The following is a 13380-nucleotide window of genomic DNA, read 5'->3' as shown; positions in this document are numbered from 1 at the left end:
TTTTCAGCAGCTCTTCAGAGGACTTGGAGATTTTGGACACCGAAAGCTCCGAAGGACCGGGTGGTTTGGGCCCAATCTGTTTTTGCCCAGACACAAAACCAGATGCTCCACAGAATGCCGAAACGGCGGGGGACGCTTATTCTATAGGCCTGTACTATCTAAAGCTGAGAGAGACATTCGGTATTAAGCCGGTGCGGGTTCATAACTGTAAAACTGTGATGCGCGCAATTGTGAGAGCGGCTGTGCACAGAATCATCAAGCACTGCCTGAGAGAAAAACAAAATGAGGATTGTCCTGGGTGCGCCATAGATGCCCCCGGTCAGAGGCATCATGCCTGCGTGTACTGGTCTTTAGATGATGTGAATTGTAAAATTAAAGAAATTAGCGGTAGTTTGTGTATGGAGAGTGTGTTAAATATCATCATCACGCTGGGATACGCGCTGCAGTGCCTCTGTTTAACCCAGGAACATTTGGCTCTAGGGGCAGAATTGGTGGGCAAAGTGACAGAGGCCGAGAACCCAAATAGCGTTTTAGATGAAATCATCAAACCAACAGATAAATGTTTAATGCAAAATGTTGAACATCTTCTTCGTTCAGCAAATTACAAAATCTTGCTAAGAAAAAACACTAACAGTTAGAGCGTGTTTTGGGAACAAAACAGGCCGTGTTGTCAAATAAAATGTCAGTTGAAAATAACTGTGTAAATCGTGTTTTTATGGAGTTCCAGGGATGTGGGGTTTGTCAAAAGGGTGGTAGGTTGCCCCCGTAGTATATGTGCAGTTAGGTTACAGTTCATCAATAACAACAAAAGGTATATGAACGGCCTGTTCCTCTAACACCTCACCCACCCCTGGTGTTTGTGCATGAGGGTTATAGGCTCCCTAGGCCCAGGGACCGTTGCAAAGCAGCCCCAGAACCTCTCTTAAATCATACCATCTTCTGCTTCGGCTGTACCTTTTCATTTTCCACCCCAACGCCCTCTGCATTAGGACTTAATCAGAGCCCCTCTGATTTCAACAATGTCTCAGGTCTCTCTCGTCTACTATTTCATATTATTTAATGCTGTACATCACCTAGGGTTACAGTTTGCATAAAAGTGTTTTATAAAAACAAAACAAAATATATTGTCTAGGGGCTTAGACAAGGTAATAATCAACAATATTGTAACTATTGCTTTGCAGTCCTTGCTACAATGTATCTTTTAGCTTGTTTTTGTTAATATTTCTGATAGGCCATAAGATGTGGGGAGATAATACCTCATAAAGTGGAAAAGTGCTTTCAAATAATAAACACTTGCCCATGCTGAAGCATAACAACCTACAGACAGGCTGCCTACAAAACCGTTTCACTAAAAGAGTTATCAACATGCCCCCTAAAACTCAGGACAGCTTTCTTACCCCCATGGCCTGATCTCTGTGGCTCTGGCTTTTTTTAAAAAAATGTTTGTTCTTGGTTTAGATTTAAAAAAAACATTAAAAAAAGAAGAAAAAAGGGGAAGGGTGAGGGGAGAAAAGTAAGTGTGTGTGTAGAGCGGGGGTGAGGCAGGCTCCATATCTCTGGTACAAAACAGCTAACTTTTTTTACATAAGCTATTTTTTCTTGAAGTTTTTTTGTATAAATCCAAACTTTAAAAAGCAATCTTGGGGTTTTTTTTTAATTAAAACACATATGTAAATGCCCCTTAATCGCCAGTTTTCATATTCTTACCCAGTTGTTGTTTTAGTACTTTAAAAACACTATTTTTAAAAGAACAGACTAGTATCTTAAGCCTTTTTAGTTCACTAAACTGCTGCAAAATATCCGTAAGAGGGGCTTTGTTTTGTTACAGCTCAGGCAATACTGCTTTTTCATAATAAACTTTAAAAAAACATAATGCTTCAAATATATGGGGAGGAAAATAAACTTCTCTCTAATCCACTGGATTACAAAATAAGGGGGATATAAACTAGCTGTTACTAAGGTTCTGTGGTTTTCACTCTGGCGTGTTTTCTGCATGCTCTTTTTTTAATTAAAACACGCATGTAAAAATGTTAAACAAGGGGCTCTGTCTTCATATAGGCTTGTCTTTTAAAGTGTTTTATTCTTCTACAAAACTTAATATAACTTTCACTTGTATGTGTTAAAAAACAGGCAAAGAAGCAGCCTTCTTATCTCTGATCTACTGGCTTACAGAGGCTGTTTTTGCTGACAGCTGCTTTGCTGCAAAAGCCTGCTGTCCTTACTAAAAAAACGACCAGTGCTAGCCTAAACCTAGGAAAAAACTTTTATAAACAGGCTTTCTGTGTTTTTAAGCCTGGGTTGTTTCTGTGGACTTGCATGTTATTGAATCACCTATGCCTAAGGGACTAAATGAAGGTTATGGGTCTTCAGGTAGGCTTGTCTTTTCAAGTGTTTATTCCTTGTTAAAAGTGGGAAAAGAAACAAACTTCTTCTCTCTAATCCAATGGTTAACAAAATAAGGGGTATATAAACCGTCTGTTACTAAAAACCTGGGGTGCTTCTGCCTGCTCTTTTACATTTTAATGAAACACTTATGCCAAGGGGGCTAAATAAAAAAAAGTGTCTTCAGGTAGCCTGTTTTTCAAAGGGGTCGTCTTCTTTTCTAATCCACTACCTTCAAAAGGCTGTTTCAAGTGGTTCTCACTAAATACCTTGGGGGGAAACTTTTTCTTAGTAAGAGTTTTGTGTGTTTAGGTCTGGGGTGCTTCTGCCTGCTCTTTTATTTTATTGAAACACCCCTACAAATAAAGGAATGTGTCTTCAGGTAGGTTTGTTATTTCATGTGTTTATTTCGTACGTTAAAAAGAGGGGGTTTTAGACATTACTTCAAAAAAACACATTTTAAAATGGTTTATAGTATGTGGTGTTCAGCTTTTGTTACAGGATCCTGGCTGTTTAGATAAGAGCAGAGCAGGGCTTTGCTGCAGTTTCACAGTTTTTACTAAAAAATAAGCAGTGCTAGTCTAAAACCTAGGGGGGGACTTTTTTTGTCACTATACATTACTTTTATAACCCTAGACTGTTTCTGCCTGCTCTTTTTTTATTAAAACACCTATACCAAAGGACTGTGTCTTCATTTAGGCATGTCTTTTCAAGTGTTTATTTCTTTCCAAGACTTTTACCTCTCTTTGCTTCTTCCCCCACTTTTTAAACAATCTTCTTCTCTCTAATCCAGTGGTTTACAAAATAAGAGGAATATAAACTGGCTGTTACTAAAAACCTGGGGTTTTAAGCCTAGGGTGCTTTTGCCTGTTCTTTTTTTATTACAAAACATACAAAAGGGCTGTGTTTTAGGTTTGTCTTTTTAAGTCATTATCCCTTTGCAAAACTTAATGTAACTTTAACCTGTGTTTGTTAAAAAGCAGGTAAAGAAGCAAACTCCTTCTCTGTGATCCACTGACTCACAGAGGCTGTTTTTGCTGACAGCTGCTTTGCTGCAAAAGCCTGCTGTCCTACTTAAAAAATGACCAGTGCTAGCCTAAACCTAGGGGAAAACTTTTATAAACAGGCTTTCTGTGTTTTTAAGCTTGGGTTGTTTCTGCGGACTTGCATGTTATTGAAACACCTATGCCTAAGGGACTAAATGAAGGTTATGGGTCTTCAGGTAGGCTTGTCTTTTCAAGTGTTTATTCCTTTCCAAGCCTTTCACCTCTCTTTGTTAAAAAGTGGGAAAAGAAACAAACTTCTTCTCTGTGATCAGGGGCGGCTCCAGGCCCCGGCATGCCAAGTGCGTGCTTGGGGTGTCATGCCATGGGGGGCGCTCTGCCGGTCGCCGGGAGGGCGGCAGGCAGGGTGCCTTCGGCAGCATGCCTGCAGAGTGTCCACTGGTCCTGCGGCTTCGGTGGACCGAAAGTGAGGGTACTGGGGTGGGGGGAGACACCCCGGAGTCCCTGGAGGCATGCAGCCAGGAGCTCTTCTCAAGCCAGGAGGAAGGTAGCCAGTCGCAGCAGCCGGTACTTGGTGGAGGACAAACAGAGGAGCAGGTTCCCGGTAAGCGGCTTTTTATTTTCAGGATGGAAATTTTTCAGGAGAGGAGGGAGGGTTCTGCATGCATGCATGCATGCCTAGATGTGGTATAGCACATTTATGTGGTCTATCACGTCGCGGTAATCGGCCTCGGTAATCTCTTCAAAAGTTTCAGCCAGAGCATGGGCAATGCGCCTGCGCAAGTTTATTGGGAGAGCCACCGTGGTCCTTGTCCAAGTCAGGCTAACGCGTCCGCGCCACTGTGCCGCGAGGGGTGGGGGGACCATTGCTGCACACAGGCAAGCTGCATAGGGGCCAGGGTGGAATCCACATTGCTGTAGAAGACCCTCCTGCTCTTCCCAGGTGACCCGCAGGAGCGAGATATCTTCCAGGATCAACTCCTGTTGAAAATGTTGGGAGAGTGTTCAGTGTAGGTGTCCCCTGCAGCTGTTTGCTTTCCCCAACACACAGAAACCCCAGTACAGCCCTGAAGCAATCAGTCCCCCTTACTCATCATTTTGGGGCTCCTGTGGGTTATGTGTGCTCTCTTTGGTATGGGAAAATTATGCTATTGTGAAGAATGTTACTCCTTCACTGTGTGGGAATAACTGTCTGAGATATAAACAATGCTGCCTCTGTTACGTGTTGCCTTTTTTGCCTTTCCACAAGCAACCTTGAGTTCTCGGCTGCCCGTGTTATCAACAGCTCAAAGACTCCAAAACCTCCGGAAGAAGCCGCAAAAAAAGCAAAGAAGACCTGCTGCAAGCAGTTATGGATCACTCTGCCAGAGAGAATCAAAAAGTGCAGGACTGGAGGGAAAGGGAAAGCAGGATCCGCCAGAAAAACTCAGCAGCCAGGAAGAAAAGCACAAAGCAGCTAATAAGCATCCTGGAGCACCAAGCGGACTCTATCCAGGCGCTCGTAACCATGCAGGCAGAGCACTACCGCGCCAGCCCCCGCCCCACGTCCCAAAGCTCTTTCCCTTGTGCCCCAATGTCAGCTCAAAACCCCCTTCCCCAGCATCCAGATTCTTACCACCACGAGCTGCCTCCAACACCTGTACGTTCACCAACCAGCCCTGAGAATTACGACCCTTACCCTCTGCACTCAACCCCCATCACCATGCAGTATAGGCATCCTGAAGTGCAGCACTCATTGCACAGCACTCCAGACAGGACATATGCAAACCTGTGACTGCACAGTTCCCCCCACCCCGCCCTTTTAGGTTTCCAAAATGATGTGTGTCTGTCAATAAAGTTATTTTCTTTTCAATAAAAGAATTCTTGGCTTTGAAAACAGTCTTTATTATTGCAGAAAGTCAAAGATACCATAGCCCAGGAAAGAAACAGGCACTGCAAATCAGTTTAGGAAAAACAGATTCCTACTAACATTGTAACTACTGCACTTCACTCCTGTGCAAGGAGCCAAACATTACTGTTGGTTTTCAGCCTCAAATTCCTCCCTCAAGGCATCCCTAATCCTTGCAGCCCTGTGCTGGGCCTCTCTAGTAGCCCTGCTCTCTGGCTGTGCAAATTCAGCCTCCAGGCGTTGAACCTCGGTGGTCCATGCCTGACTGAATCTTTCACCCTTCCCTTCACAAATATTATGGAGGGTACAGCACGCGGATATAACCGTGGGGATGCTGCTTTCCCCCAAGTCCAGCTTCCCATACAGAGATTGCCAGCGCCCCTTTAAATGGCCAAAAGCACACTCCACAGTCATTTGGCATCTGCTCAGCCTGTAGTTGAACCGGTCCTTGCTCCTGTCAAGCTTCCCTGTATATGGTTTCATGAGCCACGGCATTAACGGGTAAGCGGGGTCTCCAAGGATCACAATGGGCATTTCAACGTCCCCTACTGTGATCTTCCGGTCTGGGAAAAAAGTCCCGGCCTGCATCTTCCTGAACAGGCCAGTGTTCCAAAAGATGCATGCATCATGCACCTTTCCAGGCCACCCTGTGTTAATGTCAGTGAAACGCCCACGGTGATCCACAAGCGCCTGGAGAACCATAGAGAAATACCCCTTCTGATTAACGTACTCGGATGCTAGGTGGGGTGGTGCCAGAATAGGAATATGCGTCCCATCTATCGCCCCTCCACAGTTAGGGAAACCCATTTGTGCAAAGCCATCCACAATGTCCTGCACGTTCCCCAGAGTCATGGTTCTTCTTAGCAAGACGCGATTAATGGCCCTGCAAACTTGCATCAACATGATTCCAGTGGTTGACTTTCCCACTCCAAACTGGTTCGCGACCAATCGGTAGCTGTCTGGAGTTGCCAGCTTCCAGATTGCAATAGCCACCCACTTCTCCACCGGCAGGGCAGCTCTCATTCTCGTGTCCTTGTGCCGCAGGGTGGGGAGAGCTCAGCACACAGTCCCATGAAAGTGGCTTTTCTCATCCGAAAGTTCTGCAGCAACTGCTCGTCATCCCAGACTTCCATGACGATGTGATCCCACCACTCAGTGCTTGTTTCCTGAGCCCAAAAGCGGCGTTCCACGGTGCTGAGCATTTCCGTGAATGCCAGAAGCAATTTAGTGTTATACGCGTCAGGCGACTCGCTATCATCGTCGGACTCCTCATCACTTTGGATCTTAAGGAATAGCTCAACTGCCAAATGTGATGTGCTGGCGAGACTCGTCAGCATACTCCTCAGCAGTTCGGGCTCCATTTCCCACAGAAATCGTGCTGCACAGAAACCGTTGAGAGAGTCAAGATGGCGCCAAACATGGACGGAAAAACAGGGATTGCTGGGATGTGAAGCGATGCATCACGGGGCGTTGGGACAGGAAGCAGAATGACCCGCCCCCTCCGCCCCCTTCCCACAACCCACGGCACCAAAATGGCATCAAAATGGGACGAGGTGCTCTGTGGGATAGCTGCCCATAATGCACCACTCCCAACACCGCTGCAAATGCTGCAAATGTGGCCACACTGCAGCGCTGGTAGCTGTCAGTGTGGCCACACTGCAGGGCTTTCCCTACACAGCTGTATGAAGACAGCTGTAACTCCCAGCGCTGCACACCTGCAAGTGTAGCCAAACCCACAGAAAGACTTAAAAGGTGAGAATTCTCTCTCTCTCTCTGATTCAACCATGTGCTGTCTATCTTTGCCCTTTGCAAAGGGGGCTCTCTTTTCCCTTTTCTTGCCCTGTTCTTTCTTTTAACCTCTCTTTTTTTTAACCACTCTTTTTTTCTTAACCTTTTTCTTAACCTACACTGGTTTTCTTTTTTTTCTGTCATTTTCCCAAAGCTGGAGACGTTTTGAAAAGTTACCAAATGGAAAAAAGAAAAAAACAATTTTCCAGATATTATGATATTATTTATGTCTTTGTATTGGGGTCATGCCTGGGAACCCCAGTCATGGACTCGGACCCCACTGTACTAGGTGCTGGCCAAACACAGAACCCTGCCCCACAGAGCTAACGATCTAAATAGAAACAAAGAAAGCTCCATGGATGCCATTTGTTCCTTGCATTCAGTGGCAAGAGAGGGAATAATAGGGAAGAAGAAAACCCCCAAACTCTGAAATTTCCAAATAGTCCAGAAACCAAAATGAAAATTTCAGTTCAAGACAAAATGAAAAATGCATCGGATTGAAATTCCCCATTGAGGAACCTAGCTGAAAAAAACACTTTCCTGCCTCCCCAAATGATGGTTTCGATGAATTTCCATTTTCCAGCAGCAAGACTCGTGGTGCTGTTGTCTATTATCTGCATTGTGTCAGCAGCTGAAAGCCCAGCCACACAGGGCTGAGCAAGTAGCAGAGAGAAGAGCATTGTGCAGTGACACACTAACTCACAGACACGAACATGTGTGGGTGTGTTTACACTGGAAGGGATTCCCCTGATTATAGGCATGGGCCCACAGCTGGAAACCAGCCCTTGGGCTAGCCCCATGCCTGAATCACCCTCTCACATAAGCCCAGCAAGGGTCAGGCCCTGCTGGTGTAACTCATGGGCAGAACCTCTAGGGCTGAGTTACACACACACTTGCATCAAACATCCTGTTTATTCCCACCTCACCCCACCCGCATCTGTGGGACCTCACTCAGCTCAGGCCAACAGCATCATAGGTCACGTTGAATGAGGAGTGTGGAAAGAAAAAGTAGTTACCCTACATCACAGGTTAATTGGCAACTGGTTTAAAACAAACAAAAGGAAGTATTTCTTCACACAACACAAGTTAACCTGTGGAACTCTTTGCCAGAGGATGTTGTGAAAGCCAAGACTATAACAGGGTTCAGAAAAGAACTACCGGTAGATAAGTTCATGGAGGATAGCTCCATCAATGGCTATTAGCCAGACTGGGCAGGGATGGTGTCCCTAATCTCTGTTTGCCAGAAGCTGGGAATGGGCGACAGGGGATGGATCACTTGATGATCACCTGTCTGTTCATTCTCTCTGGGGCACCTGGCATTGGCCACTGTCAGCAGACAGGATACTGGGCTAGATGGACCTTTGGTCTGACCCCAGTCTGGCCGTTCTTATGTTCTTACACGGGTGGGGGAAGTAAGAGTGATGCAGTACGTTACCCAGATGTCTCTGACAGAGCCAGGAATGGACCCACATCTCCAGGGTCCCAGCCAAGTGCCCTTTCCACCAGGCCAGTGATCTCCTCACTCCAGCTGGCCCCGGAATCTGGCACTGGGGCTCTGTTAGACCCTGACCACACTGGTGCCGGCGTCACTGCCCCAGAGCCCTCTGCTGCACACATTCTTTGTGTCTCCTTTCATGGAGCCTTTTCCAACAGGCCCAATTCGACATTTCCCACCTAGCTCTTCCAGGCAGGGCCAGCGATTGCAGACATTGGGCAAGATCCCCAGCTGGTGGGAATCAGCCGTAGCTCCACTGGAGTCAATGGGCCAGATCCCTTGCTGGTGTCAATGGGCTGTAGCTCCATTGGAGTCAATGGGCCAGATCCCCAGCCATAGATGCCGGCTTCCTCCAGGCACGGCGGTTGCTCAACCCCCCACTTTGCCCAAGGTCCCTCCCCCACCCCTCCTCTTCCCTTAAACACCCACCCTTATCCTGCCTCTTCCCACCCTGCCTCTTTCCCTCCTCTTCCCACTCAGTTCCGCCCCCTCCCCTGAGCATGCCCCATCCCTGCTCCTCCCACTTCCTCCCAGAGCCTCCTGCATGCCGTGAAACAGCTGATCGTGGTGGATGGGAGGCACTGGGATAGAGGGGGAGGAGTTGATCAGCGGGGCCACTGGTGGGTGGGAGGTGCTGGGGGCGAGAGGGGAGCTGGCTGCCAGTGGGTGCTCAGCACCCACTAATTTTTTTCTATGAGTGCCCATGGAGTTGGTGCCTATAACCCCAGCATTGGAGTCAATGGGGCCAGATCCCAGGTTGGAGTCAATGGGCTGTAGCTCCATTGGAGTCATGGTGCCAGACCCTCCAACTGGTGTAAGTTTACCAGAGCTCAATTTCTATCGATTAGGCCAGATCCTCAGCAGATGTAAATCAGTGTTGCTTCACTGGAATTAATGCCAGTTTACACCAATTGATGATCTGGGCCAGTAATTTCTGCTCTGTAAAAATGTATTATTTGTTGCCAAGGACAAAGTGACTGAATGGTTCAAGGTAATACAGTAACAAACATACCGACCTGATTCTCCACTCGTTCGCCCCTGTGTAAATCAGGAGTAACCCCATTGGAATCACTGGGGCTGGTTCCCTTCCATTTATACAGCCTAGCTTCTGCTGGGCCTGCATAGCTATTTTTCAGCATAGTGATTCTCTGTCCAAAACTGCCCATGTCACCTGAAGCCTCCGTGCCCTCTGTACCTTGGGGGTAACCATCGCTCCCTGCCTCAGAGGGGGTGGTGAGGGTGAACTCATCAATGCATGTGAGATGTTCAGATACCACAGTAATGGGAGCCAGATAAGCACTGAGAGTTCCATCTGTGACCAAAACCCAGGAGCCCTGATTCCCAGCCCCTGCCCTAACCGACTAGATCCCACTCCCTTCCTAGAGCCGGGAATAGAACCCAGGAGTCCTGGCTCCCAGCCCCCCTTGCTCTAACTTACTAGACCCCACTCCCTTCCCAGAGCCAGGGATAGAACTCAGGAGTCCTGGCTCCCAGTGGTGCCTCCACTTGCAGAGGCACAAGCCTAGGCCCCCAGGCCTGCCCCGGGCTGCATTCTGCTTAGCTGGCTCATTATCTCAACACAGGAGATTAGCTCTCTCTTGGAAGGTTGCCATGTCCCCAGCGTGATTAGAGATGATCTGTGACTGGGACGAAAGTCCGTCCTCCTTGTTCTGTTGCACTTTGAGTTGTTTTCCAGGCAACCAGGAGCCCCCCCTGGAGGGAAGAGAACTGAACCCAGCAGGGTGGGAAATTGACTGGTCTGCAGCCCCAAACCATATTCTAACTGCCCAGCACTGCTGAGGGCTCAGCTGGACATCCAGCCTCATCGCGGCAGGCGCTTCAAGGGCTGGGAACATGATGGGGATTTGATAAGCAGCCCCCAGAGGATCTGTACGGGCCAGGAGGGGTCAGACAGCAGCTGGGCCTGAACAGGTAGGAAGGAAGGAGGTGAGTGCTGGGGCCTTTCAGGTGTAACAAGCACGCACAATGCCGGCTGAAATCAATGGGGGTGATCAGCGATTTGTAGGGGGGAACATTGTGGGTCAGCGGATAGGGCACTAGACTAGGAAGCAGGACTCCTGGGGTCCATCCCTCGTTTGGGGAGGGGAGTGCAGCTGAGTGGTTAGAGCAGGGGAGTTGGGAACCAGGACTCCTGAGCTCATCCCTGGTTTGGGGAAAGGAGTGGGGTCAAGCAGGTTAGAGCAGAGGGGCTAGGAGTCAGGTCTCCTGTGTGATCATAGCTAGTCTGTCTATGCCTCAGTTTCTCCTCTATAAAATGGGGATAGTGGTCCCTCCCCTTGCAGGGGGGTTGTGGGGATTATTTAAAGTTGGCTAAGGGGGCTTGGACAGTCCGGCAATGATGGTGGGGTGGCTCAGAGACATGCCTACAAGTACAGTAGAAAGGACAATCCCATTTGGGGTGGAGGGACAGAGAGTGGAAGTTATCTCCGGCAGACTCTTTTTCCAGAGCAGAGATTCTCCTAGAACAGGGGTGGGGAAACTTTTTGGCCTGAGGGCCACATCTGGGTGAGGAAATTGCATGCGGGGCCATGAATGTAGGGCTGGGGCAGGGGGTTAGGCTGCGGGAGGAAGTGCGGGGTGTTGGAGGGGGTGTGGTGTACATGAAGGGGCACAGGGCAAGGGGTTGGGGCACAGGAGGGGTATGGGATGTACAAGGGGGCTCAGCACAGAGGGTTGGGGTACGGGAGAGGGCTCAGGGCAGGGGGTTGGGATGCGGGGTGTGGGAGGGGGCTCAGGGGAGGGGGTTGGGGCACAGGAGGGGTATGGGATGTACAAGGGGGGCTCAGTGCAGGGGATTGGGGTACGGGAGGGGGCTCAGGGCAGGGGTGCGGGGTGTGGGAGGGGGCTCAGGAGAGGGGGTTGGGGTGCAGGAGGGGGTGCAGGGTGTGGCGGGGGTTCAGGGCAGGGGTGCGGGGTGTGGTAGGGGGCTGGGGTGCAGGAGGGGGTGCGGGGTGTGGCAGGGGGCTCAGGGCAGGGGTGCGGGGTGTGGGAGGGGGCTCAGGGGAGGGGGTTGGGGTGCAGGAGGGGGTGCGGGGTGTGGCAGGGGGCTCAGGGCAGGGGTGCGGGGTGTGGGAGGGGCTCAGGGCAGGGGTGCGGGGTGTGGGAGGGGGCTCAGGGGAGGGGGTTGGGGTGCAGGAGGGGGTGCGGGGTGTGGCAGGGGGCTCAGGGCAGGGGTGCGGGGTGTGGTAGGGGGTTCAGGGGAGGGGGTTGGGGTGCAGGAGGGGGTGCAGGGTGTGGCAGGGGGTTCAGGGCAGGGGGTTGGGGTGCAGGAGGTGTTCGGGGTGCAAGCTCCGGCCTGGCGCCACTTACCTGGAGTGGCTCCGGGGTGGCAGAGGCGCACAGCGGGGCTAAGACAGACTCCCTGCCTGCCCTGGCCCTGTGCCACTCCCAGAAGTGGACTTCACCACATCCCTATGGCCCCTGGAGGAGTGGGGGCAGAGGGCTCCGTGCGCTGCCCTCACCCACGGGTACCTCCCCCAAAGCTCCCATTGGCCGTGGTTCCTGTTCCTGGCCAATGGGAGCTGCAGGGGGCGGTGTCTGCATGCGAGGGCAGCGCACGGAGCCCTCTGCCCCCCTTCCCCCAGGAGCCGCAGGCGCGGGGCTCGCAGCGCCACAGGGTGGCAATCCCATGGGTCGGATCCAAAGCCCTGATGGGCCAAATCCATCCTGCAGGCCGTAGTTTGCCCACCCTTGTCCTAGAAGGATCCATTCCGGACAACAGTTTTCCCCCTGGTTGGTCACGGCAGATCCATATTCCCCATTGGCTGCTCACATCTTTGCCGTCCTCATGGGCTCCAATTCCTTGCTGGGTTACCCCAAGATGAAGGTCTACAGAGAAAAAGGTTATTACTCATGTGTGGTTCCCAGGGCATCAAAGAACCAGACCCCTGTGGGTGCCGGTGCGACTTCACGGGGTGCTACACACCAGCTAGCCATGCCATTGAGATACCCCATCCTCCCATCCTCTCCTGGGAAATGGAAGGTTCCCACTGGCCTTTGCTACCCTTTAGTGCCCATTATACAGTATAGACGCCCTTTCTTATCCCTCACCCTCTGCTGCCCCAGTGCCCATTACATGGTATAGCCACCCCTTCCCCACCCCTCACCCTCTTCTGCCCCTAGTGTCCATTATACAATATAGCTGCCCCTTCCCCACTGCTACCACTTAGTGCCCACTATACAACCTAGCCACCCCTTCCCCACCCCTCACCCTCTTCTGCTCCTAGTGCCCATTATACAATATAGCTGCCCCTTCCCCACCCCTCACCCTCTTCTGCCCCGTGCCCATTATACAGTATAGCTGCCCCTTTCCCACCCCTCACCCACTGCTACCACTTAGTGCCCACTATACAACCTAGCCACCCCTTCCCACCCCTCACCCTCTGCTGCGCCCTGTGCCCATTATACAGTATAGCTGTCCCTTCCCTGCCCCTCACCCTCTGCTGCCCATAGTGTCCATTATACAGTATAGCCGTCCCTTCCCCACCCCACCCTCTGCTGCACCTAGTGCCCATTATGCAGTTTAGCCACCCCTTCCTGAGCCCCATCCTCTGCTGCCCTGTTCCCGTTATAGCTGTCCCCTCCTACCTCTCACACTCTGAGACCTGGGGATACCAATCCTCTCCCAAGTCTCTGACTGTAAATTTTAAATTTTCTATTGAGACTCTCTGCCCAGGGCCCTCTGTCCTTTAGTTATTTCCCAGAGCCTGAGAAAGCGGAATGGAGGAGCGCTTGCCTGAGCAACTTCAATACCATTTTCTGCTTCTATCTATAAGCTTAGGCTCTCACCTGCTGGGTTGTCT

The 13380-nt window shown here is 50.3% G+C and overlaps 1 pseudogene; it reads left to right on the top strand.

Moving 5' to 3' along the window:
* LOC123345082 overlaps positions 1 to 13380 on the top strand; it is a 41233-nt pseudogene that overhangs the window by 26283 nt on the left and 1570 nt on the right.

The sequence above is a fragment of the Mauremys mutica genome, chromosome 12 (genome assembly GCF_020497125.1).
Source record: "Mauremys mutica isolate MM-2020 ecotype Southern chromosome 12, ASM2049712v1, whole genome shotgun sequence".
Classification (NCBI taxonomy): Eukaryota; Metazoa; Chordata; order Testudines; family Geoemydidae; genus Mauremys; species Mauremys mutica.
The sequence above is the reverse complement of the archived record's forward strand: the minus strand, read 5'-3'. Positions and strand labels throughout refer to the sequence as shown.